Genomic DNA, 25,390 nt, shown 5'->3' with positions numbered 1-25,390 from the left:
TAATCATTGCTATTTTCAAATGTATCAATAAATAAGCATTTAAAATAATATCTCAGTTTTAATTTCCAGTATGGTAAACATCAATAGCTATAATCCATGTAAAATAAAAGCCCTTTGGAGTCCTTAATAATTTCTAAGAGTGGAATGGAGTCAGGAGACCAAAAAGCCCAAGAATCCCTCCTTTGGGATAAATCTTTTTCTTTTTTTTTTTTTTGACAAATAAATGCACATACTCAGTTGTACTTCTCTGTCACTGTTGCTGCTGAGGTAGCCTCAATTGCTCATATTGATTGTAACTTTTAGCTAAAGTAACTAATTTCTGTTTCACAGAGGAAAGTTAGGGGTGCGTAACTGAGAACTGTCTGCCATACACTAGCATTTTAGCAGACTAGCAGAGCTCTTGATCACACACAATACAACTTTTTATAGTCATATAAATCCCTTTAAACCTTAAAGAGGCAAAAATTGACACTGTCATTAACATGACCCAGAACTGTAGCCTGTCAGTAATAAAATAAAAAGCAAAAGTGTATAAGCTTAAAACTATGCTTAGTGATTAATGTTTCAGTATTTTATCTTGGTTTTTTTCTAAGAATCTAATAATCATCATTTAGTTAACTCAATTTAATATCAGTCCAAGGTTTTAGGCTACGTAAAGATCTTGAAAATTACCTTTAAGCTGCTATGCTACAAAATAGTTACTGTTGAAAAAAATTTTTGCTGAAATAGTGATTCAATTTATTTGAACATAGGAATTTTTCAAATTATAAACATTGTATGGGTTTAGTTTTAGCTTATTTGGTTAAAGCCATAACTTTTTTTTAAACAAAAATTTATTAAATTAATTTACCAAAGATTTGCCTTAATTATGCAAACTTGGGTTCTTAAAAGGTCCTGTTGTTATTTTTATAAGTATTTTTAAAATTTGTTTTCTAATGCACATTTAAAATATTAGAAGTTCAGTTTTTTTATTCTCTGAGGAATTTGCTTTAAAGACAATGAAAGCCCTGGAAATGGATGGTGGTGGTACTGCACTATATGAATGTACTTAATACCACCGAAATGTACATTTAAAAGTTGTTACAGTGGTAAATGATGTGTTATATATATTTTACCATCAAAAAAAAAAAGGAAACGAAAGACACAGGTAACTTGGTAAGATGTCCTAGATGGAATATCAGCAATCCTTCTTTGCCTTTGCTAAAGTCTTTCACAATTTTTCGTCTTAGGAACATTATTATAACAGAGGTAAATTTGGAAGTGGAGAACTAAAGGTACAGTTCAGGTTGTCTATAGATAAAGATAAGATGCAAAAATTTGGCCGATGTTTAAATGTTCATTGTGGAAAATAGTGGTAGATTGGATTGAAATATAGATTGTGGACATACTTTTTGTTTTCTGATGTTTACAGGTTAGGACAACACATGTTTTATAAATGAACATTAAAAAAATTATTTCATTTGTCACAAGGAGATGGGGGCTTTCAGTTTTTTCTGTTTTCCTTAGCAGTAGGGCAAGCCCATTTGGTAGGAGTTTGGCCGAGTATTTGCTAAAGGCGAGGAACTCTTAGTTGGGATGGGAGAAAATAAAAAGATGAATAACAGACTTTATTGATTATCTAATTATGTTTAGCAAAAACATTTCTAAGATTTAGCAGCTGAAAACAAATATTTATTTAGGTTTCTGTGGATCAGGAATCTGGAATTAATTCAGGTGGTTTTAGCTCAGGTTTTCTCACAAGGTGGCTGTCAAGCCTCCTGTTGGGATGGCAGTCACCTCAAGTCTCAGCTGTGGCTGAAGGACCTGCCGCCAAGCACACAGGTTACTGGCAGCCCTCGGTTCCTTGTTGGCTTTGGCAGGAGGCCTCAGTTCTTTGTCACGTGGTCATTTCCACAATTCTGCTTCTGACATGGCAGCTTGCTTCCCCCAGAGTGAGTGATGAGAGACAGAGACTCTTTGGAGTGACCATATTGTGAGAGAGGAAGAAAAGTTTGAATATAAAGCAATTTGGAAAAGAATTAAACAGTTTAAAAGGTCTGATAAAGTCATCATTTTGGATACTCACAAACTTAAGATGATCCCAGAAATACTTAGAAAATATAATGAAGAAATTTCCATTCTAAACACGTTGTATTTATTTCACTGGTATATATACAATGTGTTTACATATACAGACATGTATAGACATATATGTATATATTCCTATATATATATAGGAAAGGTTCGTGTCAGTATTAACAGAAGGTTTATGTTCATTCTTTTATTTTTTCATTGATTTAACACTTATTTATTGGATAGCTACTATGTGCCAAACACTTTACAGCTGTAAAGACTACAGACGAGGGCTATGAGGTAGAGAGCACTTGGTATATTCCAGGAAAAGAAAGTAGGCAGACACAATCAGTGGGTTGGATTGGGCCAAAGTAGAAGAAGAGGCTGTTGCAGGCATTGAGGTGAGAAGTGATGATGCCTGGAACTAGGACAGCGGCAGAGCAGCTTATTTTCATTTTTAAAAACAGCTGCTTTGCTTGACTTAAAAAGTCCTATTAGTATCACTGTTTCAAAGGAAAAGTCTTAAAATCAAGTTCTACTTAGGCTCACAAAATATGCTATATGCGATCATATTTAAAAGCCTTAAACCTAGTACTGTGAATTTTGCGCTAGAAAGTAAATCAGGACACTTGGTGATTCTAGGTTTTGGTTTTTGTTTTTGTTTTTTTGGCTTACCCATGGTGGGAGTGGAATCAAATTTTTAGAAAAATTAAAAGTAAAATGTAAATACTTTAAAATGAAAACAATCAAGGGAAAAATACTGGACTGATAGGCACCTCCCTTTGAGTATCTTTAAGATTGTATGAAGTATGAGTCCCTTCTTTTTACGTTTTAGATTTTCTTAAAGTTAAATTACTATATATGCCATTCAATACTTGACTTTCCCTACTTAACTGTTATCTTAAAGTATTTACTTCTGTTTCCTGATTCTACCTTTGTTACCATAGAAACAGAAGTGGACTAGGGAACTTTTAAGACAGCCAGCAACTGAAATTAATGAGCATTGAGTCATCATCTATACTTATTGTGTCCCATTCCTACTCCTGCTTTAATAGAAATAAGCAGGCAACATAAGGCCTGTTGACTAGGAGGGGGAAAAGCCTGGAATTTAACTCTCATTTGCTTCAGGCTTCTTCACTTGCCTAGAAAGCTACAGTATTATGAAAGCTTTTCTAATAGCTTAGAAAAGAGCTTTTCATTCTTGTGAAATGCTTAGACCACTTCCCATTCCATACTGTTATACATTAAAATGTTTATAATGTGCTTTTCATTCATAGGTATGAAAATAATACATGTTTTCTAGGGGATAAGTTTTGATATTGATAGCTTACTGTGATCAAAATTTTTAAAATGTATTTATTTATTTAGTTTGTTATTGGCTAAGTTGGGTCTTGTGTGGGCTTTCTCTAGTTGCAGTGACTGGGGGAGGGGTGGGGGGGGTGCGGGGGGCTACTCTTCCTTGCAGTGCATGGGCTTCTCATTGTGGTGGCTTTTCTTGTTGTAGAGCACGGACTCTAGATGCACTGGCTTCAGTAGTTGCAGCATGTGGGTTCAATAGTTGTACCTTGCAGGCTTTAGAGCGCAGGCTCATTAGTTGTAATACAGGGCTTAGTTGCTCTGCAGCATGTGGGATCTTCCTGGACCAGGGCTCGAACCTGTGTCGCCTGCACTGGCAGACAGATTCTTAACCACTGCACCACCAGAGAAGCCCCTCCAATTTTTTTACACATTATTTAAGTGAACCTTGAAAAATAGATATAGATCTTAAACTCTGAGAAGACAATATTAAAAATATTATTAAATTAAATCAGATTGTTACTTGTTTATCATGTCAAGAAATAAATATTTTTAAATAGTTAAATTTTAGAAAATTCCCTGGCAGTCCAGAGGTTAGGACTCAGTGCTTTCACTTCCAGGGCTGGGTTCAGTCCCTGGTCCGGGAACTAGGATCCTGCAAGCTACATGGAGTGGCCAAAAAAATAAAAGTTAAAATTTAAAATGTAAAATGCTGTTTTAAGGCTAGTTAGCAGCTTTTAAAAAGTGCTTCTGAGTTTCGCCTGCAGCCACCAACATGGAGAGTTTGTACCGATTCCCTTTCTTAGTGCTCAGATGCCCCAACCTGAAGCTGAAGAAGCCGCCCTGGGTGCACATGCCATCGGCCATGACAGTGTACGCCCTGATGGTGGTGTCTTACTTCCTCATCACCGGAGGAATCATTTATGATGTTATTGTTGAACCTCCAAGTGTCGGCTCCATGACTGATGAACACGGGCATCAGAGACCAGTAGCTTTCTTGGCCTATAGAGTAAATGGACAATATGTTATGGAAGGACACATCCAGCTTCCTGTTTACAGTGGAAGGTTTAGGTTTCATAATCCTGGACCCATCCAATGCACCCAACATTCCCAAACTCAATAGAGTTTTCCTTCTATTCATTGGATTTGTCTGTGTCCTACTGAGTTTTTTCATGGCTAGAGTATTCATGAGAATGAAACTGCCGGGCTCTCTGATGGGTTAGTGTGCCTTTTGAGAAGAAATCAGTGGATACTGAATTTGCACCTGTTAATGAAGTTTTAAGGCTGTACCAGTCCTCTGATATGAAATATGGAAAAGGATGAAAAGCAGCAGAAAAGAAACATCTCGTGAAAACATAGGAAGTATATTATAGCTTGGACTAGAATGTCTTCGTATCAAAGAGACAAGCTTATCAGTATTTTTTCCTACCTATACTGACGTACCAACGATATTAAGTGGCATTTTCTTCTTCGTTTTTTCATTTCTTAAAGAAAATATGCTTCATTTCTACAACTGTAATATTGAATAAGGTGCTTTTTTATATAAATTTATTTTGTTTATTAATTGGCTGTGTTGGGTCTTCACTGCTGCACACGGGCTTTCTCTAGTTGCTGCAAGTGGGGGCTACTCTTCATTGTGGTGTGTGGGTTCCTCATTGTAGTGGCTTCTCTTGTTGTGGAGCATGGGCTCTAGGCACGTGGGCTTCATAGTTGCGGCACACGGGCTCAATAGTTTTGGCTCATGGGCTGTCGAGCACAGGCTCAATAGTTGTGGCGCATGGGCTTAGTTGCTCCGTGGCATGTGGAATCTTCCCAGAGCAGGGCTCGAACCCATGTCCCCTGCATTGGCAGGCAGATTCTTAACTACTGCGCCACCTGGGAAGTCCTAAAGTGATTATTTTTTACAAACCCCTTAACATTTTTTGGAGATGGCATTTCTGAGCTTCAGAAATTCATGTAAAATCAGGAAGTGAGATCCCATAAGCTGAGGACTCTGGACAGCTGATCAGGTTTACCTGTGGTGTTTTACCTTTAAACAGAGTATGTGGCAGTACATCATTTCAGATATGTATGTAAGACTGTTTCGTGAACAATAGGATATATGAAAGAAGCAGAAATAAATAATTTTTCTAATTAAAAAAATAAATGCTTCTTTGCCTTTTTTGTTTTCTTCTTGAAACGTAGATAAATCTGATAATGTCCACATTGGAAATAGATTATTAGAGATTGCTAGACGTTTGCTTCCTTCTCCTCCTCCCCCTTTTTTTTTGCAATTAAGAAATATTATAACTTTTGGAATTTCTTGCTTTAGAAATCTAAATTAAAATTTTCTTCCCCTGGTTGTTACCTTCAAAAAAATTAATTTTTATATTGAATCTATTTTGTAGATTTATTTGTTGTTTGGTTTTTAAGAACTTTTACTTGGTTTTCCTTTGAGTGGGTGGTTAACAAAACAGTGGTCCCTAGGTTGGGCATTGTTTCCAGGACCCCTGTGGATACCAAAATCTGTGGATGGTCATGTCCCTTACATAAAATTGCATAGTATTTGCACATAGCCTAGGCATATCCTCCTGTATTATCATCTCTAGATTACTTATAATACCTAATACTATGTAAATGCTATGTAAATAGTTACTGGATTTGGGGCAAATTCAAATTTTGCTTTTTGGAACTCTCTGGAATTTTTTTGATCCTCGGTTGATTGAATCTGTGAATGTGGAACCTGCAGATAGGGAACCTGTGGATACTGAGGGTCAACTGTAGTTGCTTCTTGCTGGGTGACCTTTGTTTGGATATTGTCTTTAAATCTGGTTCACTCTAATTCTTCTTAGACTACATAGTTTTTAGGCGCCAGTCTTCTGTGGTAATGGTTTTGTTCTGAACTATTTTTGATTGTGCATCCCTATCAGTAAAAATGTTTTGGAGTAAAAATCACCAATATATGTACATTTCTAGTGAATTATGTAAGTTTAATAATATTCTAATATATTATGTAGGATATAGTGTACTAATAAATGTAAATGAAAATAAAATGAGATAAAGATGACATAAATAGGATCTTAAAATATTTTGCTAATGATGAAGCCTTTATATTATTAGTCAGTTTCTTAAAGTGCATTGAACACTTAAGGGGGTTAGTTGTTAACAATAGTTGATATCTATATTTAAAATAATGTATTGTTAAACTCATAGTAATTTTTGGCTGAGGTCATCCTTGTTTTTTCCTCATAATGTGGCTGATAACTCGGAGCAGAAGCATCAGCTTTGGCATTTTCATGTTATTTCTTGTGACTTTATTACTAGTATTATATTCTGTCTTAGTCCATTTAGCCTGCTGTAACAGAATACCATAGACTGGGCAGCTTATACACAACAGAAATTTCTCACAGTTCTGGAGGCTGTGAGATCAAGATCAAGGCACTGGCAGATTCCAAGTCCGGTGACAGCATGATTCCTGGTTTCGTAATAGACCATGGCCATCTTGTTCTGCTATGTCCTCATACGGTGGAGGGAGCGAGGGAGCTCTTTGAGACCTCTTTTTATATAGGCATTAATCTCACTCACAGGGCTCTGTCCTCATGTCCTAATGTTACCTAGCAAGGGGTCACTGCCCGATTCACACAGTAGCCAGTATTATGGTACAGGCTTTTGAGAAAAGAAGAAGCTTTATTATGATGTTGGCCAGCAAGGAGGTAGGAGGCAGGGCTCAAATCTGTCTCCCAGATTTGAGGTTGGGTCAAGCTTTTATGAGTTAGCTGGTAGGGTTGGTATGTGGATCTTTCAGTTGGAGAGCTTTGGAACCTGGCCATTTATGGTAAAGGGGCTTCCACAACATATCTTCCTGAAGGATGGACCCTTTTCTTCAGAATGTGTTCTAGCGTTCAGGTTCTGGTCATGTCCTGGTCCTTTGGTTCCATGGAGCAGGGGTACCGTATGTGATGCATAAATGCTGAGTGTATTTGAGGTCAAAATTTTCTCTTCTTCATGGGCTTCAGCTGCATGATTGGTGGTTTTGTTCTGCAGTCTCTTAAAAAACAACTCAGTATCTTTTTAGAAACAGGATAGGGTCAGTTTGGGCTGGTTACTCTAATTATCTCCCAGAGGCCCTCCCTCTTAATACCATCATGTTGGGAGTTAGGATTTCAACATAAATTTGGAGGGGGTGGCGAAACAAACATTCAGACTGTAGCATATTTAATCGATTTTTTTTAAAGGAATCTTTTTAAGCCCCTCATTTTGTGAAGGTTGGTTTAAAATACAGTCATCTCTTGGTATATTTGGGGATTGGTTCCAGGAGCCCCATCAGTTCCAAAATCCACAGATGCTCAAGTCCCTTAGTCAGCCCTCTGTATCTGTGGATTCAGCCAACCATGGATCATACATGCAAATGCAGACTGGAGGCTATGGAGGGCCCTCTGCAGTTGATGTAATTTGTAAATCTGGTTTACCATAGACCTGTATAATTGTGATTCTGGACAGTATGCTGACAAATGATTAAGGATAACACTGTGAACTCTTCTGCTCACAGTCCTCCCACAGGCTAGCTTGGGTACCGTATGTGATGCATAAATGCCTAACATTCAACCCCACGGGGGTGTCTCTAGTTTCAATTCATGTATTAAATATTAGTGTTAGTATTTAGCAAATTTTTCTTATATTTCCTTAATAAATTGTACTTTTTTTTTTTTAGAAGATCTAATTGGCTTTATTAGGCGATATTCATGAATCAGCCAACATCCCATTAGCAACTAGAAGGGCACTCCAAGGGATTGTACAAAATGGAAAGTTTTTATAGGAAGAAGGGTGGGGCAAGGGAGCTATTAGCAAAAGAAAAGAAAGAATTATTTTTAGGCCAGGACATCTTTTTGAAGTCAAGGGAAGGCAGGGATTTTTTTATCATGCAGATTGCTTCTTTTTCCTCTGGGGGCTGGCGTCGGGGTGGGGATGGGGCAGCTTGGATGGAGAGGACCCATGTGGCAGATTATCTCATTGGTGCTTACCAGAAACTTCTGAACTGGTTGATTGAGGTTACATTTCTAGGGACGGGCATAACTGCATTTGTTAGGTATTAAGTCTAGGTTTGGTAATACGGTGGGCTTTAGCACAAGTGATGCCATTTTGGGCCAGTGGTTTTCTCTTTAACAATTCCTTCCTCTTTGATCAGACCTTCAGCTTAATAGAGAAATGTGATTAAAAATTAATGTATTATGTCACTCTCAGCTACTGTGCAGCTTTGTCGATTCTTGGTGTGGCATGAAGTTTTTGCTTAATTTCCATGACATCTATAGATCATGGTTCCAGGTTCACAAATTTTAAAGTTGGTCATTCTCTTGGTTACTTTCCTGACATTCCAGTCTCAGGGATATCATTTGCTTGGCAGGTAGCTGCTTCAAAATGCATTTAAAGTTTTTGAGAGAATACAGCACCAGCGAGATTATTATGATATAAGTATAAGCAGGATAATTCCCAGTGTTTGGAATGCACTTCAGAGCTCTGGCCCCCAAGACCCAAACCAATCAAAGAAAGACGCCTTCGAAGGAGTCAGTGATTTTATGTGACTGAGTTTTAACTTTCCCAGAAATTTCAATCCAGATACAGCAGGTGGTATTGGCCATAACACACATATCTTCTTGCTTAGCTAGACGATAATAAAGGGCTATTATATGATCAAGAACATCTTTGGCCAGAGAGTGTTAGGATCTTTGCTGGACAGCTAATGCTTTTAGCAGTAGCAGATTCTGCAATATTCTCAAGAGTTAAGGAGAGGCTTCTGATTATATTCTCATTCATATTTACTCCTAACCAGGGAGATATAGCCCTGTCAAAGGAAGTGAACCCTGTATCATGAGAATCCTCCTGGTAGGTTAAGAACAGTTAGGAGCACAGTTAAATTACCTAAGAGACATTGCCCAGCTGTGTACTGGCCATCTAAACATTCACAAGCCCAAGGAGAATGATAATCACAGACGAAGATAAATCCTATTGGGGGACAACTTCCCATTCAGGCCGAGAATAAGTTCGATTTTCTTCTAGCCTGAAATAAAGGGTTATTCTAAATTCCAGAGGTTACTCCCCTTAGCAATGGCCTGGGAGAGACATTTGAAGGTGTTACCTTTCTAAGACAATGTCAGAGTAAAGGAGAGAAAGAAAAAAAGAAAGAGTTTCATGTTTAGTCAGAGTAGGGAGTCTTGATCCAACATCTAGGGCAGAAGCTGTCTACATTGTTATCAGCTACCTCTCTTCCTTGTCAGTTTGATTTGTAGGTCTCCATTGTTTGTACAGGTGGGCCTTTTTCAGCTGTGAGATGTGTACCCAAGACTCAATACCTTCTAGTTTTGCAGCAGTGTCAGTGGTTAGGAGCAGTTGGTAAGTGGGGTTCCAGGGTTGACTTTATTCTTACTGATTCCAAATCAGAAGTGTGGGAGAAAATGGGAAATATTAGTTTGGTAAGTCTAGCCAGATATTTGAGGAAACTCGAAGAATTCAGATCTAGTCCAGTTTACAGGTGTATAACAAAAGCTCAAAGACAGTTAACAGGACTAGAATCTAATGTCTACAAAGGTGCAAACATAATTTTTCTCTCTACAATTTTCCCACTTTTCTCCAAAGATAATCATAGTGAAACAGATCTGTTTGTATTAAACTTGGCCTGATTAATTTATAAGTACAGCAAGAATAGTGATTGACCATGTAAGTTTTTTTAAAAAACTGTTTTGCCTGGGACCTTGTAAGCAGGTTGATTTTTCCGAGCAGTTTTTTGAAGCTGTCTGGTCATATCTGAGTCTATGCACGTCTCTCTCAAATGTGACATTCCAGTCAAAGCCTTGGTAATGTAGCCAGTGTTTTCCCCAATTGGACTCTCTATGATTTCTTCCTACATTTAAATAAATTGTTTAGTCTTTTTTTGCTTGTGTCTATTTCCTTAAAGTAGAGAGGCTAAATATTAAATCTGTACCTCATATTTGCAGAAACAATTTTCTTTTAAATTTTTTATTTTTACATATATTTTAATTTTTAGTTTTAAAGATGCACAGCACCTATTCTCTATGGAGTAGATTTATTTAGAAGTAAAGTTGAACAAAGTCACAAAACGAAGCAGGAGTTATCATCTCAAGGGAGAATCATTCAGCTAGGGGGCACTTTCAGGTATGCAGGATGTTTTGAGCTCACGATGACTGAAGGGGAGTTGTGGACACTGAGCAGACAGGGCCAGCAGTGTTAACCACATGCGAGGTTTGGAGCAGCCTCACTCCAGTGAAGAGTGGCCCGTCCAGAATAGTAGCAGTAACTGTGAGACACAGCGCTGAAGTCACATTTTATTTATTTATTTTCTCTTTAAGAACTTTTATTGAGATACAGTTGACATAAAATAAACTGTATATATTTTAAATGTACAGTTCGATTTGTTTTTCTTATTAGTAATGTATATATGGCAATCCCAATCTCCCAATTCATCCCTCCCCCCCGCCACTTGGTAAAGTCATTTTAGAGTTATCATTTGTTAAGAAGACTCACAATTAATTCATAGATTAATTTTTCTATACTATAGATTAAAATTAAAGCTTATTTGCTTATGTTTATATAATAGCAAATTATGACTGTAAAAGATATTTTCCTCACATTGGCAAATTGTTTTCGCTCATAAAATTCATCGTAGCATTGAGCAACTACTATTGGTGTAATTCATTTGGCCAGATGCCAAGACTATAGAGGTAAATAACAGTTCCTTTTCTCCCTGTTCACAGGATAGTGTGAAGAAAAAGTCATAAATAATTACAGTAAAGTATGATAAGCTCTGAGAAAGGTAGCTCTGAGAGGGGTAGGGTTTTGGGGAGAAAGTCACCATTTGTTAAACTCTTTGAGATAAAGGACTGCCTGCATCTTTTCATCTAAAAGTTACATATTTACAACACGTAGCACTGGACCTTAAACTTGGTATATGTAATCAGAGTCAAGAAATATTAGTGATTAAACAAGTTGATATCTTAGCAATTTTTTTTTTTTTGGCTTTGCCACCTTAGCAAATTTTGGAGAATTAATTGAAATGTGGCTAGGTAGGCAAAGTGGGAAGGGACAGGCAGGCTTAAAGAACTTAGGCATTGTAGGAAGTGTTCTCAAATAATGTTGGAAGATGAGGCTTAGATAAGCAATGAATAAGCTTGCAGGTGATGGGACATCATTAAAGTTATGGGTTTTTTTAATTATTTAGAAAGGAGGAAAGATATGATTAGATTTAGTCAGGTTTAGGTTTCAGAAAGATATCCCTCAGCACTGTGGAAATGGAGAAGAGTGAGACGTTTTCATTTCTTAGTTGTGAACTTAACACATGTAAGACCTTATAGTAGGATTGAAATGTTATCTGAAAATCAAGCTTTTATACTTTATATTATTTAGTTTTAAAGTTTATATTATTCTAGTCTGTATTTTGTATTGAATAATTTTAATTTTTCAATACATTTTTATTTATTCTTTATAACTAAGTTTTTTAATATTCAAAATAACTAATTCGTTTATACCAGTGGTGTTTGGATACAAACAGGGAGAATAATTAGTCATCTTGCTTATTTTTTTTTTAAGTAAGAAATTTATAAGCCTAAAGTTATTAAACTGGTTCAGCTGAAGATTAGTTAACATTTTTAAGGTAGCTTGAGAATAAGCTTAGTAGTAATTTGCAAGAAAAATTCTGAATTTTATGTAGAATTATGTGATTTGATTATTTCTACTCAGCAGGTTTGTATATAGCCTAGCACCTTTCACACAAAAACCCAAACAAAGAAAACTATTTGGGTCACAAAATGAAAACATGTATTCCAGAATCAAGTAATAACTTTTAGTCTTGAGATTCTCTAAAATCCTTTTTTGCTATGGCTGAATGCAACTTCTGATGGTTATATAATTACCACAAACCCCTGATCATCAATAAATTAACAATTAAATGGCAATTAATTTTTTAATGTGATTTTTCATGTTAAGGCTGGAACTGTGAAATAATTATATTATTGTAAAAACAATAATCTGCATCTTTACCACACATAAAATGACTTAATACATTTAAATTCTAAATATTAAATCTGCCTTACTCATACTTAAAGTAAAAAGTTTCTTAATAAACAGTGTAAAGGTGACTTTTGCTAAAATATGGAATTAAGTAGGCATGTAAAGAAGAAAGCCATTTAGGTCAATAATGTTAAAAAGGTTATTTTTAAGTAAGCATTCAGGCAGCAAGCAGGTCCCAGCTGACAAGCCTTCTCATAAGAGAGAGACTTGGAAAACGTGAAAGCTGTCTGGCTGGTGCCATTTAACACAGGGACAAAGTCCGAGTCATTTAATGAGAGCATCAGCACATTGTAGCCATAAAACTAATACATAGGAAATATCGAGTTGATTTGTTAGGTGATTCTGAGTATTAGAAAAAAGACAGACTTTTAAGGAAGAAGGGCAAGTATCTTAACTGTTTTATTCAGGATATTTAAATATGGATACTTAAATTTTTAAAAATGGCTTCTGTTATTTGTAGAATTTACAGGAACGAAAACTTATCCGATGTATTTTGGAGCTGATAGCTACTCATTTAATCCTTTTAGTTCAAATGGGAAATCATAAAAAAGACATATGCATTTAGGTGTAAGCATTTAATAAATTGAAACGTTCACGTTCATTTGCAAAGTTTTTATGTGTTTGTGAGGACCAATCCACACTTTTTCTTTGAGGATGGATTCCCTAATTGGAAATTATTGTTGTCTTTCTTGAACAAACTTCCAAAATAGAAGTTCCATGTCACATTCTTTCAAGTGGAGCCAGAACTTAGACACTTACTACAATCTCTGGGTGCAGATCCCTCTACATTTTTATCATGTTTCCTGCCAATATTTTGTACTTGTTTTACCTACATCTAACTGAACAGTACGTTTTTTAAAAAACCCACTTTTATCAAGTTTTTCAGAGTCATTGACTTTTCAGGGAAATACCTTTCTTTTTGCACTCGTTGTTTTATAGTATAATTAATTAAATTATATAAACTCATTATCGGATATTACTAACTTTAATAGGTTTGAGAACAAACAAAATTTCTTAGGCATGCAAATCAGATAGTGGGAACAAAAATATGATGGCCTACTTGAAAGAGAAAGAAATAATTGCCATTAAGATTTTTGCCTTTGCAAAAATTCTTTGTTCCATGGGCCTAGTATTACCCACACTCATCATCAGATCAAATCATCTTTGAGAGGTTTCTCAAAGAGATCTGCCCTGAGGTAGTTCTGGGAGGTCAGCCCTGGTGTACTCACCTTCCTCTTCCCCCATATCCCTAAGTTTTTATTAGATGGATATAACCTCTTCCCTTCTGTTTTCCTATAGTTTCTTCATATTACTCACACATGTTCCTCCTGCATCATAGTTTTTCCCTTTCTTGGATTATTACCATTAACATACTAGGAAAAAAAAAATCCTTTCTTGTCCTTTTCATTCCCCTCATTATTGCCATCATTCTCTATATTTGCTACTTATACTGCTCTCCTACCATTCTTTCTTGATCTGGCTTCAGTCATGCTTTCGCTTCATAGCAACTTCACTGAAACCGTTCTTGCCAGTGTCTCTGGTGACTTCTGTGACTTCAGTCTGTTCTCAGTTCTCATCTTCTTGACAAAACTTGTAGCATTTGACATTTTACTCTCTATCTTCCTTGAAACATTTTTTTACTTTTCCTCCCAGAATTTCATATTTTGTTTTTTCTCCTAGTTTTCTGTTCTCCCTTTTTTTGCTTGTTCCTCTTCATCTCTCCATCCATGCCCCAGGCCTTGGTCCTTGCACAACTTCTGTTCTTTCACTGTCATCACTGTATTGGTGAAATAATTCACTCGCCTGGATGTAGATAACATCTAAATGCTAATGACTCCCAAATTTGCTTGTTTCTTTTTTAAAAGGGGAATTTAAAACATTAAGAAATAATTGACACATAATATTATTTTGGCTTGAGGTATACCACATACTAATTCAATATTTGTGTATATTTTGAAATGATCACTACAGTGAGTCTGGTTAACATCCATCACTACACATAGTTACAGATTTTTTTTTTCTTGTGATGAGAACTTTTAAGATTTCCTTAGCAAGTCTCAAATATACATTACAGTATTATTAACTACCATCACCATACTGTACCTTACATTCCATGACATTTATTTTATACTCAATTCCCTTCACCTATTTCACCCACCACCCCCATCCATTGCCTCTGGCAACCACCAGTCTGTTCTCTGTATCTATGGGTTTGGTTGTTCTTATTGTATTTTTGTTTTTTTTTAGATTGCACATATAAGTGAGATCATGTGATATTTATCTTTCTTTGCCTTACTTTAGTTAGCATAATGCCCTCAAGGTCCATACAGTTATCACAGATGGCAGGATTTCATTCTTTTATATTGCTGAATAATATTCTACTATATATATATCACATTTTCTTTATTCGTTTCTTTATCTGTTGATGGACACTTGGACACTTAGGTTGTGTCCATGTCTTGGCTGTTGTAAATATTGCTGCAGTGAATATCGTGGTGCATATATCTTGTCCAGTTAGTGTTTTCATTTTCTTTGGATAAATATCCAGAAGTGGAATTGTTGGATCATATGGTATTTCTGATTTTGAGGAACCTCCATAATGGTTTCCATAGTGACTGCACCAATTTACATTACCACTAACAGTGCACAGTTTCCCTTTCTCCACATTCTTGCCAACACTGTTTTTCTATGTCTTTTTGATAATAGCTATTCTAACAGGTGTGAGATTGATATATCATTGTTTTAATTTGCAATTTTCTGATAATTAGTGATTTTGAGCACCTAATCATGTATCTGTTGGCTGTATGTCTTCCTTGGAAAAATGTCTGTTCAGATCTTCTGCCCATTTTTTATTCAGATTGTCCTTTTGCTTTTGAGTTTTATGAATTCTTTATATGTTTTGAATGTTAATCCCTTATCAGATATATGATGTGCAAATATTTTCTCCCATTTGTTAAACTGAGTTTTTATTTTTTTGGTGGTTTTCTTTCCTGCATAGGAGCTTTTTAAGTTTGATTTAGTCTGGCTTGTTTATTTTTGTTTTTGTTGCCTTTACTTTTTGTGTCGAGTCCAAAAAGTTATTGCTAGGACCCATGTCAAGGAGCTTACTACCTATATTTTCTTTTAGGAGTTTTATGGCTTCAGGTCTTACATTCAAATCTTTAATCCATTTTGAGCTAATTTTTGTGTATGTTGTAAGGTGGTAGTCCAGTTTCATTCTTTTGCATATGCTGTCCAGTTTTACCAGCACCATTTATTTAAGATGCTGTTCTTTCCTAGAGAGTAATCAAGATGGTGGAGTAAAAGGACCCTAAGCTTACCTCCTCTCACGAGCACACCAAAATCACAGCAATCTGCAAAACAGCCATCATTGAAAAAGACTGATACCTACCAAAAAAGATCCTCTACAGCTAAAGACATAAAGAAGGAACCACAACTAGACTGGTTAGAGGGGCGCTTTGTATAATCAGATCCCATACCCCCTTGGGTGGGCGACCCATAAACTGGAGAATAAATATATAACACGAGATTCTCCCGCAAGAGTGAGAGTTCCAAGCCCCATGTCAGGCCCCCCATCCTGGGGGTCTGGCACTGGGAAGAGGAGCCCCTAGAGCATTTGGCTTTGAAGGCAGCAGGGCTTGATTACAGGAGCTCCACAAGATTGGGAGAAATAGAGACTTCACTCTTAAAGGGTGCACACAAAATCTCATGCACACTGCGACCAAGGGCAAAAGCAGTAATTTGATGGAAGCCTGGGCCAGACCTACCTGCTGGTCTTAGAGGGTCTCCTGGGGAGCTGGAGGTTGGCTGTAGTCTACCCTAGGGACATAGACACTGGTGGCAAATATATAGGAGAGGATTCTTCTGTGTGAGTTCTCCTGAAGGCTGACATTTTGGCACCAAGACCTGGCCCCACCCAGGATCCTGTAGGCCCCAGTCCTAGGATGCCTCAGGCCAGGAGAGACACCAGAAGGAAGAAAACTACAGTCCTGCAGCCTGCAGACTTCGTCTGCAAATGTAGGCCAGACACCACCCTGGGACCAGCTGGCTTCTGGCCCTTGGGTAATGAGAGGGGAGTGCACTGCTGGGATGCCAACCTGCCACATACATAAAAATACAAATAGCAATTTAGGCAGAATGAGATGACTGAGGAATATGTTTCAGAAGAAAGAACGGAGTAAAATGCCAGAAGAAGAATTAAGTGACGGGGAGATAGGCAGTCTACCGAAGAAAGAGTTTAGAGGTGATCAAAGTACTGGGGGGAGAATGGATTTACAGAGTGAGAAGTTAGAAGTTTTAAACAAATAATTAGAAAATATAAACAATAACCAAGTAGTATTAAAGAATGCAATAAGTGAAATGAAATGTGCATCAGAAGAAATCAATAGTAGACTAAATGAGGAAGAACAGATCAGTGAGCTTGAAGACAGAATAATTATTGCCACTGAACAGGAAAAAGATAAAAGAATGAAAAGAAATGAGGACAGTTTAAGAGACCTCTGGGACAATATCAAGCATGCTAATATTCACATTATAGAGGTCCCAGAAGGAGAAGACAGAGAGAAAGGGCCTGAGAAAATATTTGAAGAGGTAATACCTGAAAACTTCTTTAACCTGGGGAAGGAAACAGTCACCCAAATCCAGAAAGTGCAGAGAGTCCCATAGAGGATTAATCCATAGAGGAATACACGACAACAGTCCCAAAAGTGGTGCTGGGGTAACTGGACAGCTCTGTGTAAAAGAATGAAATTAGACCATTCTCTAACACCATATACAAAAGTAAACTGAAAATGGGTTAAAGACCTAAATGTAAGGCCAGATACTATAAGACTCCTAGGGGAAAACATAGACAGAAAGAACACTCTTTGACATAAATTGCAGTAATGTTTTTTTGATCTGTCTCTAGAGTAATGGAAATTAAAACAAAAATAAGCAAATGGAACCTAATTAAACTTAAAAGCTTTTACACAGCAAAGGAAACCTTGAACAAAATGAAAAGACAGCCTATGGACAGGGAGAAAATATTTGCAAACAATGCTACTGACAAGGGATTAATTTACAAAATATATGAGCAGGTCATATAGCTTAACATCAAAAAACAAAAACAAACAAAAAACAACCCAGTCAAAAAAATGGGCAGGATACCTAAGTAAACATTTCTCCAAAGAAGACATACAGATGGCTAACAAGCACATGAAAAGGTGTTCAATATCACTAATTATTAGAGAAATGCTAATCAAAACTACAATGAGGTGTCACCTCACACCAGTCAGAATGACCATTATTAAAAAGTCTACCAATAATAAATGCTGGGAAAGGTGTGGAGAAAAAAGAACTCTCCTACAATGTTGGTAGGAATATAAATTGGTGCAGCCACCATGGAGAACAGTATGGAGGTTCCTTAAAAAACTAAAAGTAGACTTACCACACAATCATGTAATCCCACCCCTGGACGTATATCTGAAGAAAACTCCAAGTTGAAAAAATGCATGCACCCCAATATTCATAGCAGCATTCTTTACGATAGCCAAGACATGGAAGCAACTTAAATGTCCATCATCAGATGAACTGATAAAGAAGATATGATGTATATATACAGTGGAATATTAACATAAAAAAGAATGAAATAATGCCATTTGTAGCAACATGGATGGACCTAGACGTTATCATATTAATTGAAGTAGCTCAGAGAAAGATAAATATCATATGATATCACTTATTTGTGGAATCTTAAAAAAATAATACAAATGAACTTATTTGCAAAACAGAAACTGACTCACAGACATAGAAAACAAACTTATGGTTACTAAAGGGGAAATGGAAGGATAAATTAGGGGCTTTGGATTAACATATACACACTACTGTATATAAAATAGGTAGACAGCAAGGACCTACTGTGTAGCACAGGGAGCTATACCCAATATCTTGTGATTACCTATAATGGAAAAGAATCTGAAAAAGAGTATACATAACTGAATCACTGTCCTGTACACTTAAAACTAATACAACATTGCAAATTAACTATACTTCAATTAAAATAAAGAAAAGATGTAGGAAATCACGGGGAAAAAAGATGCTTTCCTTTCTCCAATGTGTATTCTTGGCTCCTTTGTTTAATTGATCATATATGCTGGGCTTTCTTTTCTGTTCCATGATCTATGTGTCTGTTCTTATCCCAATAACACACTGTATTGATTACTATAGCTTTGTAATAGTGTTTGAAATCAGGAAAAGTGATGCCTTCAGCTTTATTCTTTTTTTCCTCAAGATTGCTTTGGCTTTTTAGGTCTTTTGTAGTTCCATACAAATTTTAGGATTGTTTATTCTATTTCTGTGAAAAATGCCATTGGAAATTTGATAGGGGTTGAATTGAATCTATAGATTGCTTTGGGTAGTATGGACATTTTAACAGTATTAATTCTTCCAATCCGTGTGCATGGACTGTCTTTTCATTTTTTGTGTCTTCTTCAGTGTATTATAGTTTTCAGTGTATAGATCTTTCACCTCCTTGGTTAAATTATACCTAGGTATTTTATTCTTTTTGTAAATGGGGTGGTTTTGTTTATTTTTTTTTAACTGAAGTATAGTTGATTCACAATGTTGTATTAATTTCTGTTGTACAGCGAAGTGGTTCAGTTATACGTGTGTATACATTCTTTTTTTATATTCTTTTCCATTATGGTTTATCACAGAACACTGAATATAGTTCTCTGTACTATATAGTATGACCTTGTTATCATCTTAATTTCTCTTTCTGATAGTTCATTTTAGTGTATAGAAACACAACGGATTTTTGTACATTGATTTTGTATCCTGCAGTTTTACTGAATTCACTTTTTAATTGTAACAGGTTTTTTTGGTACAATCTTTATGGTTTTCTATATATAATATCATGTCATCTGCAAATAGAGACAATTTTACTCCTTCCTTATGATTTGGATGCCTTTTTAAAAATTAAAAAAAATTTTTTTGGCTGCATTGGGTCTTTGTTGCTGCACATGGGCTTTCTCTAGTTGTGGTGGGCAGGGGCTACTCTTCATTGTGGTGCACAGGCTTCTCATTGCGGTGGCTTCTCTTGTTGCAGAGCACAGGCTCTAGGCTCGAAGGCTTCAGTAGTTGCAGCATGCAGGCTAGTAACTGTGGCACGAGAGCTCTAGGGTGTGTAGGCTTCAGTAGTTGTGGCACATGGGCTCAGTAGTTGTGGCTCTCAGGCTCTAGGGCACAGGCTCAGTAGTTGCAGCGCGCAGGCTTAGTTGCTCCATGGCATGTGGGATCTTCCCAGACCAGGGATTGAACATATGTCCCCTGCATTGGCAGGTGGATTCTTAACCACTGTGCCACCAGGGAAGTCCTGTGTACCTTTTATTTCTCTTTCTTGTCTAATAGCTCTGGGTAGAGCTTTCAATACAATGTTGAATAAAAGTGGTGAGAGTGGGCATTCTTGTCTCTTGTCTTGTTCCTGATCTTAGAGGAAAAGCTTTCAGGTTTTCACCATTGAGTATTACATTCACTGTGGGATTGTCATATATGGCCTTTATTATGTTGCGGTATATTCCTTCCATACCCATTTTGATGAGAGTTTTTATCATGAATGGAATTTATGTTGAATTTTGTCAAATGCTTTTTCTGCATCTATTGAGATGATATGATTTTTATCCTTCATTTTGTTATTGTGGTGTTTCACATTAATTGATTTCTGGATGTTGAGCCATCCTTGTATCCCAGGAGTAAGTCCCATTTGATCCCTTTTCATGAATTTTTATAATACAAAATATATTTTGTTGAAGAATTTTTCACCTGTGTTCATCAGATTTAATTGGTCAGTAATTTTCTTTTCTTGCAGTGTCTTTGTGTGGTTTTAGAATTCAGGGTATTGCTGGCCTTATAACGTGAGTTTGTGTGTGTTTCCTCAAACTCATATTTTTTGGAAGAGTTTGAAAGGGACCTTTTTTTTAAATGAAGAAATTATAAGTTGAGATTTTTTTTCTTGAACTCAGATTCTCATAGCTAACTGCCTTCTTGACATTGGTACCTACATGTTTACAGGGCATCTCAAATTTAACATGCTCAGTGTTAATGTTGGAGAAATGATACTATTCAACTTGAAGACATACTGTAAGGCTATAATAATGAAGACAGTGTGGTATGGGCAAAAAAATAGACAAATAGTTGAATTGAACAAAATGGAAAACCTAGAAATAGATTCACATAGGCAACTCGTCTTTGACAAAGGAGCAGAGCCATTAATACAATAGAACTAAGATAGTCTTATCAACAATTGGTGCTATGATATCTGGACATCCACATGCAAAAATTAATGTAGACACAGACCTTAGAACCTTCACAAAAATTAACCTAAAATACAAACCTAAATGTAAAAGGCAAAACTATAAAACTCCAGAGGATAATATAGGAAAAAACCTAGAGGACCTTTGGTCTGAATACCTTTTTAGATACAACACCAAAGCCATTATTCATGAAAGAAATTATTGATAAGCTGGATTTTATTAAAATTAAAAACTGTTCTATGAAAGACACTTAGAAGAGAATGAGAATATAAGGCACAGAGTGGGAGAAAATATTTGCAAAACACATATATGATAAAGGACTGTTATCCAAAATATATAAGTAAGTCTTAAAACTCAACAAAACAGCAGTAAACAACCTAATCAAAAAGTGGGCCAAAGATCTTAACGGGTAATTCACCAAAGAAACATTGAAGGCATATAAACACATGAAAAGATGTTCTGCATCATATGTCATCAGGAAAATGAAAATTGAAGCAACGAGATACCACTACACACCTATTAGAATGGACAAAATCCAAAACATTGACCACAGTAAATTCTGGTAAGAATGTGGAGCAACAGGAACACTTATTATCTTTCTTTCTTCTTTTCTTTTTTTTATGGTAGGAATGGAACACAGTGTAGCCACTTTGGAAGACATTTTGGCCATTTCTTATAAAACTTACCACATTCCTACCATACAATCCAGTGATCGCTCTCCTTGGTATTTACCCAAATTAGTTGAAAACTTTTGTCTACACAAAAGCCTGCAATTTCATTCATGATTACCAGAACCTGGAAGCAACCAAGATATCCTTTAGTAGATGAATGGATAAATAAACTGTGGTACATCCAGACAATGGAGTACTATTCAGTGCTATAAAGAAATGAGTTATCAAGCCCTGAACGAACATAGAGGAACTTTAAATGCCTGTTACTAAGTCAAAGCAGGCAATATGGAAAGCTAGAGACTGTACGATTCCAATTATATGACATTCTGGAAAAGGCAAAACTGGATACAGTAAAAAGATCAGTGTTTGCCAGAGGTGGGTATGGGGGTGGGGGGAAGAGATGAATAGGCAGAGCAAAGAGGTTTTGTAGGTCAATGAAACTACTCTGTATAGTGTTATATTGGTGGATATATGTCATCATACATTTGTCCAACCAGTAGAATGTATAACACCAAGAGTGAATTCTCATGTAAATTATGGACTCTGTATGATAATGATGTAATAATGTAGATTCACCTTTGTGACAAATATACCATTCTGGATGTTGATAAAGGGTGTGCATGTGTCAATGGGGGGGGGGGGGTATATGAGAAATCTCTGTACCTTCCTCTGAGTTTTGCTGTAGACCTAAAACTGCTCTGAAAAATAAAGTCTACAAAAACCAACTAACCAACCAAGCCATATGAGAGTCCTTGCAGCAACCTGCATGGCCCTGCAAGGTCTTTCTTACAGCCCCTTACCTCTTTCACATCATTTCTTGGTACATTTCCTCCTGTTTACTCTTGGCCAGCTACACTAGCTTCCTTGTTGTTTCTTGTATACATGTCAGATACACTCTTGTCCTAAGATATTTGCATTTTCCATTCCTTCAAATAACCTTATGGCTTGTTCTCATATCTTTCAAACCATTGCTCAAAAAGATCTTTTCACATGACTCTTTCCTTTAATACTCTAACCCAAATTGGAAATCCTCCGCTCTGCACTTACTCTCTATCCCTTTTTCTGCTCTGTTTTCTCATATGGCATTTATGGTCTTCAAATACTTTTATTGTAGTTTTTCTCCAGAAGAAGGCAAGAATTATTTTCATTTTGATTCACAAGCAAATAGCATCTAGAAAGCACTTGGCACATAGTAGACACTGAATACATTTTTTTGTGGAATAAATGAATCTCGTGTTATTATAATTGATTTACTTGTCTGTATTTCACTTGACTATACGCTTGGTAGGCAAGTGCTGCAACTTCTGTCTGTGTCTTCAGGTTTAGCACGCATGGTTGCGTATTTTTGTTCAATTTATTAAAAAATATACTTCTCATTTTACAAAAGTATAATTATAACAGAATTACACGTTGAAATTTTTTCACTTCTGTTTACAAGTATTTTTTTAGTTGCTGTAGATTCTACATACATATCATTTTGTTGAATTAACTTTCAAAATTCTTATGAAACCATGTAGGCAATTAATAACGTAGATAACACTGAAAAATTCTCTTGGGTTGATGTTTAGTCCTTTACTTAATGTTTACTGTTATGAGCATTTGAATTTTTTACAACTTGTGTTTATTACAGGTAACGTCTCAGTGAACATTTTAGAAAGCCTTTACTTCAGTAACCTGGAGGTATACCATGTTATTAAAAAAATGCATGAAACTTCACATTTATAAAAGAGCCAATATATTTCTGTTGTGAAAAGATTCACTTTAAATAGTATTAACTGCCCTAATGCATTTATATTTTTTCTTGACTACATGTTTTTATTACAGAAAGATATACTTTTATTTGGAAAAACTCAAATCTATCAGTTTATAAAGTAAATGTTTCCGCTTTGGCACCGCCAATTGCCATTTCTAGAATCACTTTTAAAAAATCTTTGCTATGTATCCTTTTAGACCTTTTTATATACATATGACTACATATAAATATATGTATATATACAGTTGGTCTTCCATATCCAATATCTGTAAATTCCACATCCATGAATTCAACTAACCACAGACTGAAAATATTCAGGAAAAAGACAGTACAGAAAGTTCCAAAAAGCAAAACTTGAATTTGCTGAGTTGGCAGCTATTTACGTAGCATTTTTAAAAAAAATAATTGATTTATTTGGCCAGGTCGGGTCTTAGCTGCAGCATGTGGGATCTTCATTGCAGCGTGTGGGATCTTTAGTTGCAGCGTGCAGGCTCTTCATTGCAATGCAAGGGCTTCTCTCTAGTTGTGGCACATGGGCTTCAGAGCACGTGGGCACAGTGTTTGTGGCATGCAGCCTCTCTAGTTGTGGTGTGCAAGCTCCAGAGTGCATGGGCTCATTAGTTGCAGCATGCAGGCTCTCTAGTTTTGGTGCTGGGCTCTAGGGTGCGTGGGCTCAGTAGTTGTGGTGTGCGGGCTTAGTTGCCCCATGGCATGTGGAATCTTAGTTCCCTGACCAGGGATCGAACTTGGGTCCCCTGCATCTGAAGGCCGATTCTTAACCACTGGACCACCAGGGAAGTCCCTACATAGCATTTACATTGTGTTTACTGCTTTTTACATAGCATTTACTTTGTATTAGGTATTGTAAATAGTCTGGAGATGATTTAAAGTATACTGGAGGATGTGCATAGGTTAGCAAATACTGTGCATTTTATATAAAGGACTTGAGCCTTTTCAGATTTTGGTATCCTTGGGGGGGTCCCTGTGGATACAGAAGGACAAGTGTATACACAAAAACTAAAATTAAAAAAAAAAGCTAGTTAATATCTGTATTATCCTCTAGTTTATCTCTTCTAACTTGTGTCACAGAAATATACCGTCAATATATAAAACATCTTCTTTGTAAAGATTACACAATGATGTACAATTTTTTAATAATTTCTTTATTGATGGACATTTAATTTATAACTAATGATCATTAACAGTAGGTTATACAAAGTTAAATATTTTCTTTACCGCATCACAGTGCATTATGAACCTCCAAAGAGGGTACATTATGTGCAAAATTTTCTGAACTTATTTCACCAGTATTTGCATGAAGCATGTAATTCTTTCAAAGAGCTTGTTATATCTCTGATGCTCTATTAAATGTATTTGGAGCTGTAGTCAATCTTCCTATTTTACTTATAAGGAAATTGAGACTGAGGTAATGGAAAATTGAAACTATACCCTTGGTTTCTTGATACTTGTTCTATGTTGTTCCTGTTGCTTTGTTTATTTTTTGTTTGTTTTTAATAAATTTATTTATTTATTTATTTATTTGTTAGCTGTGTTGGGTCTTCCTTGCTACACACGGGCTTTCTCTAGTTGCGGCGAGTGGAGGCTACTCTTCATTGTGGTGTGCAGTCTCCTCATTGCAGTGGTTTCTCTTGTTGTGGAGCATGGGCTCTAGGTGTGCAGGCTTCAGTAGTTGCAGCACACGGGCTCAATAGTTGTGGCACATGGGCTTAGTTGCTCTGTGGCATGTGGGATCTTCCTGGAGCAGGGATCGAACCCGTGTCCCCTGCATTGGCAGGTGAATTCTTAACCACTCTGTCACCTAGGAAGTCCCCTGTTGCTTTGAATTTAGTCTTCATTTAGTGCTTTTTCCTGAATTCAAATAGGAAAGTTAAACACTGGAATTTTTTATAAGGGAAAAAATAGACTTCGTGTGTTGATGCTATGAGAAGTTAACATTTGTGTGTCTTCAGGTTTTTCTTTATGTCAGTATGCTATGTCTTGGTAAGTAATTAATGACAAGTGAAAAAAATTGATTCAATCAGATTTCTTTTTGGAGAATCATAATGCACTGTACTGCAGAAAAGAAAAAATTTAACTTTATATAACCCACTCTCATAATTAGAGACAAATAAAAGAATTATTAAAAATTATACAACTTTCCTTAAATCATTTAAGTCCTGTGGCATAAATGAACTACTAGTTCATTTCTTTTTATTTTTTTTATTTTTTTGGGGGTACACCAGGTTCAATCATCTGTTTTTATACACATATCC

At 36.2% G+C, this 25,390-nt stretch overlaps 1 protein-coding gene and 1 pseudogene across 2 annotated transcripts in view; both read left to right on the top strand.

Moving 5' to 3' along the window:
• BAZ2B (bromodomain adjacent to zinc finger domain 2B) overlaps positions 1 to 25,390 on the top strand; it is a 365,031-nt gene that overhangs the window by 107,359 nt on the left and 232,282 nt on the right. The gene's annotated exons all lie outside the window — the stretch shown is intronic.
• On the top strand, positions 3,963 to 4,853 carry LOC130858520 (oligosaccharyltransferase complex subunit OSTC-like; annotated as a pseudogene).

This window comes from Hippopotamus amphibius, chromosome 8 (genome assembly GCF_030028045.1).
Source record: "Hippopotamus amphibius kiboko isolate mHipAmp2 chromosome 8, mHipAmp2.hap2, whole genome shotgun sequence".
NCBI classification, from domain to species: domain Eukaryota; kingdom Metazoa; phylum Chordata; class Mammalia; order Artiodactyla; family Hippopotamidae; genus Hippopotamus; species Hippopotamus amphibius.
This window is presented reverse-complemented; position numbering and strand designations above follow the sequence as displayed.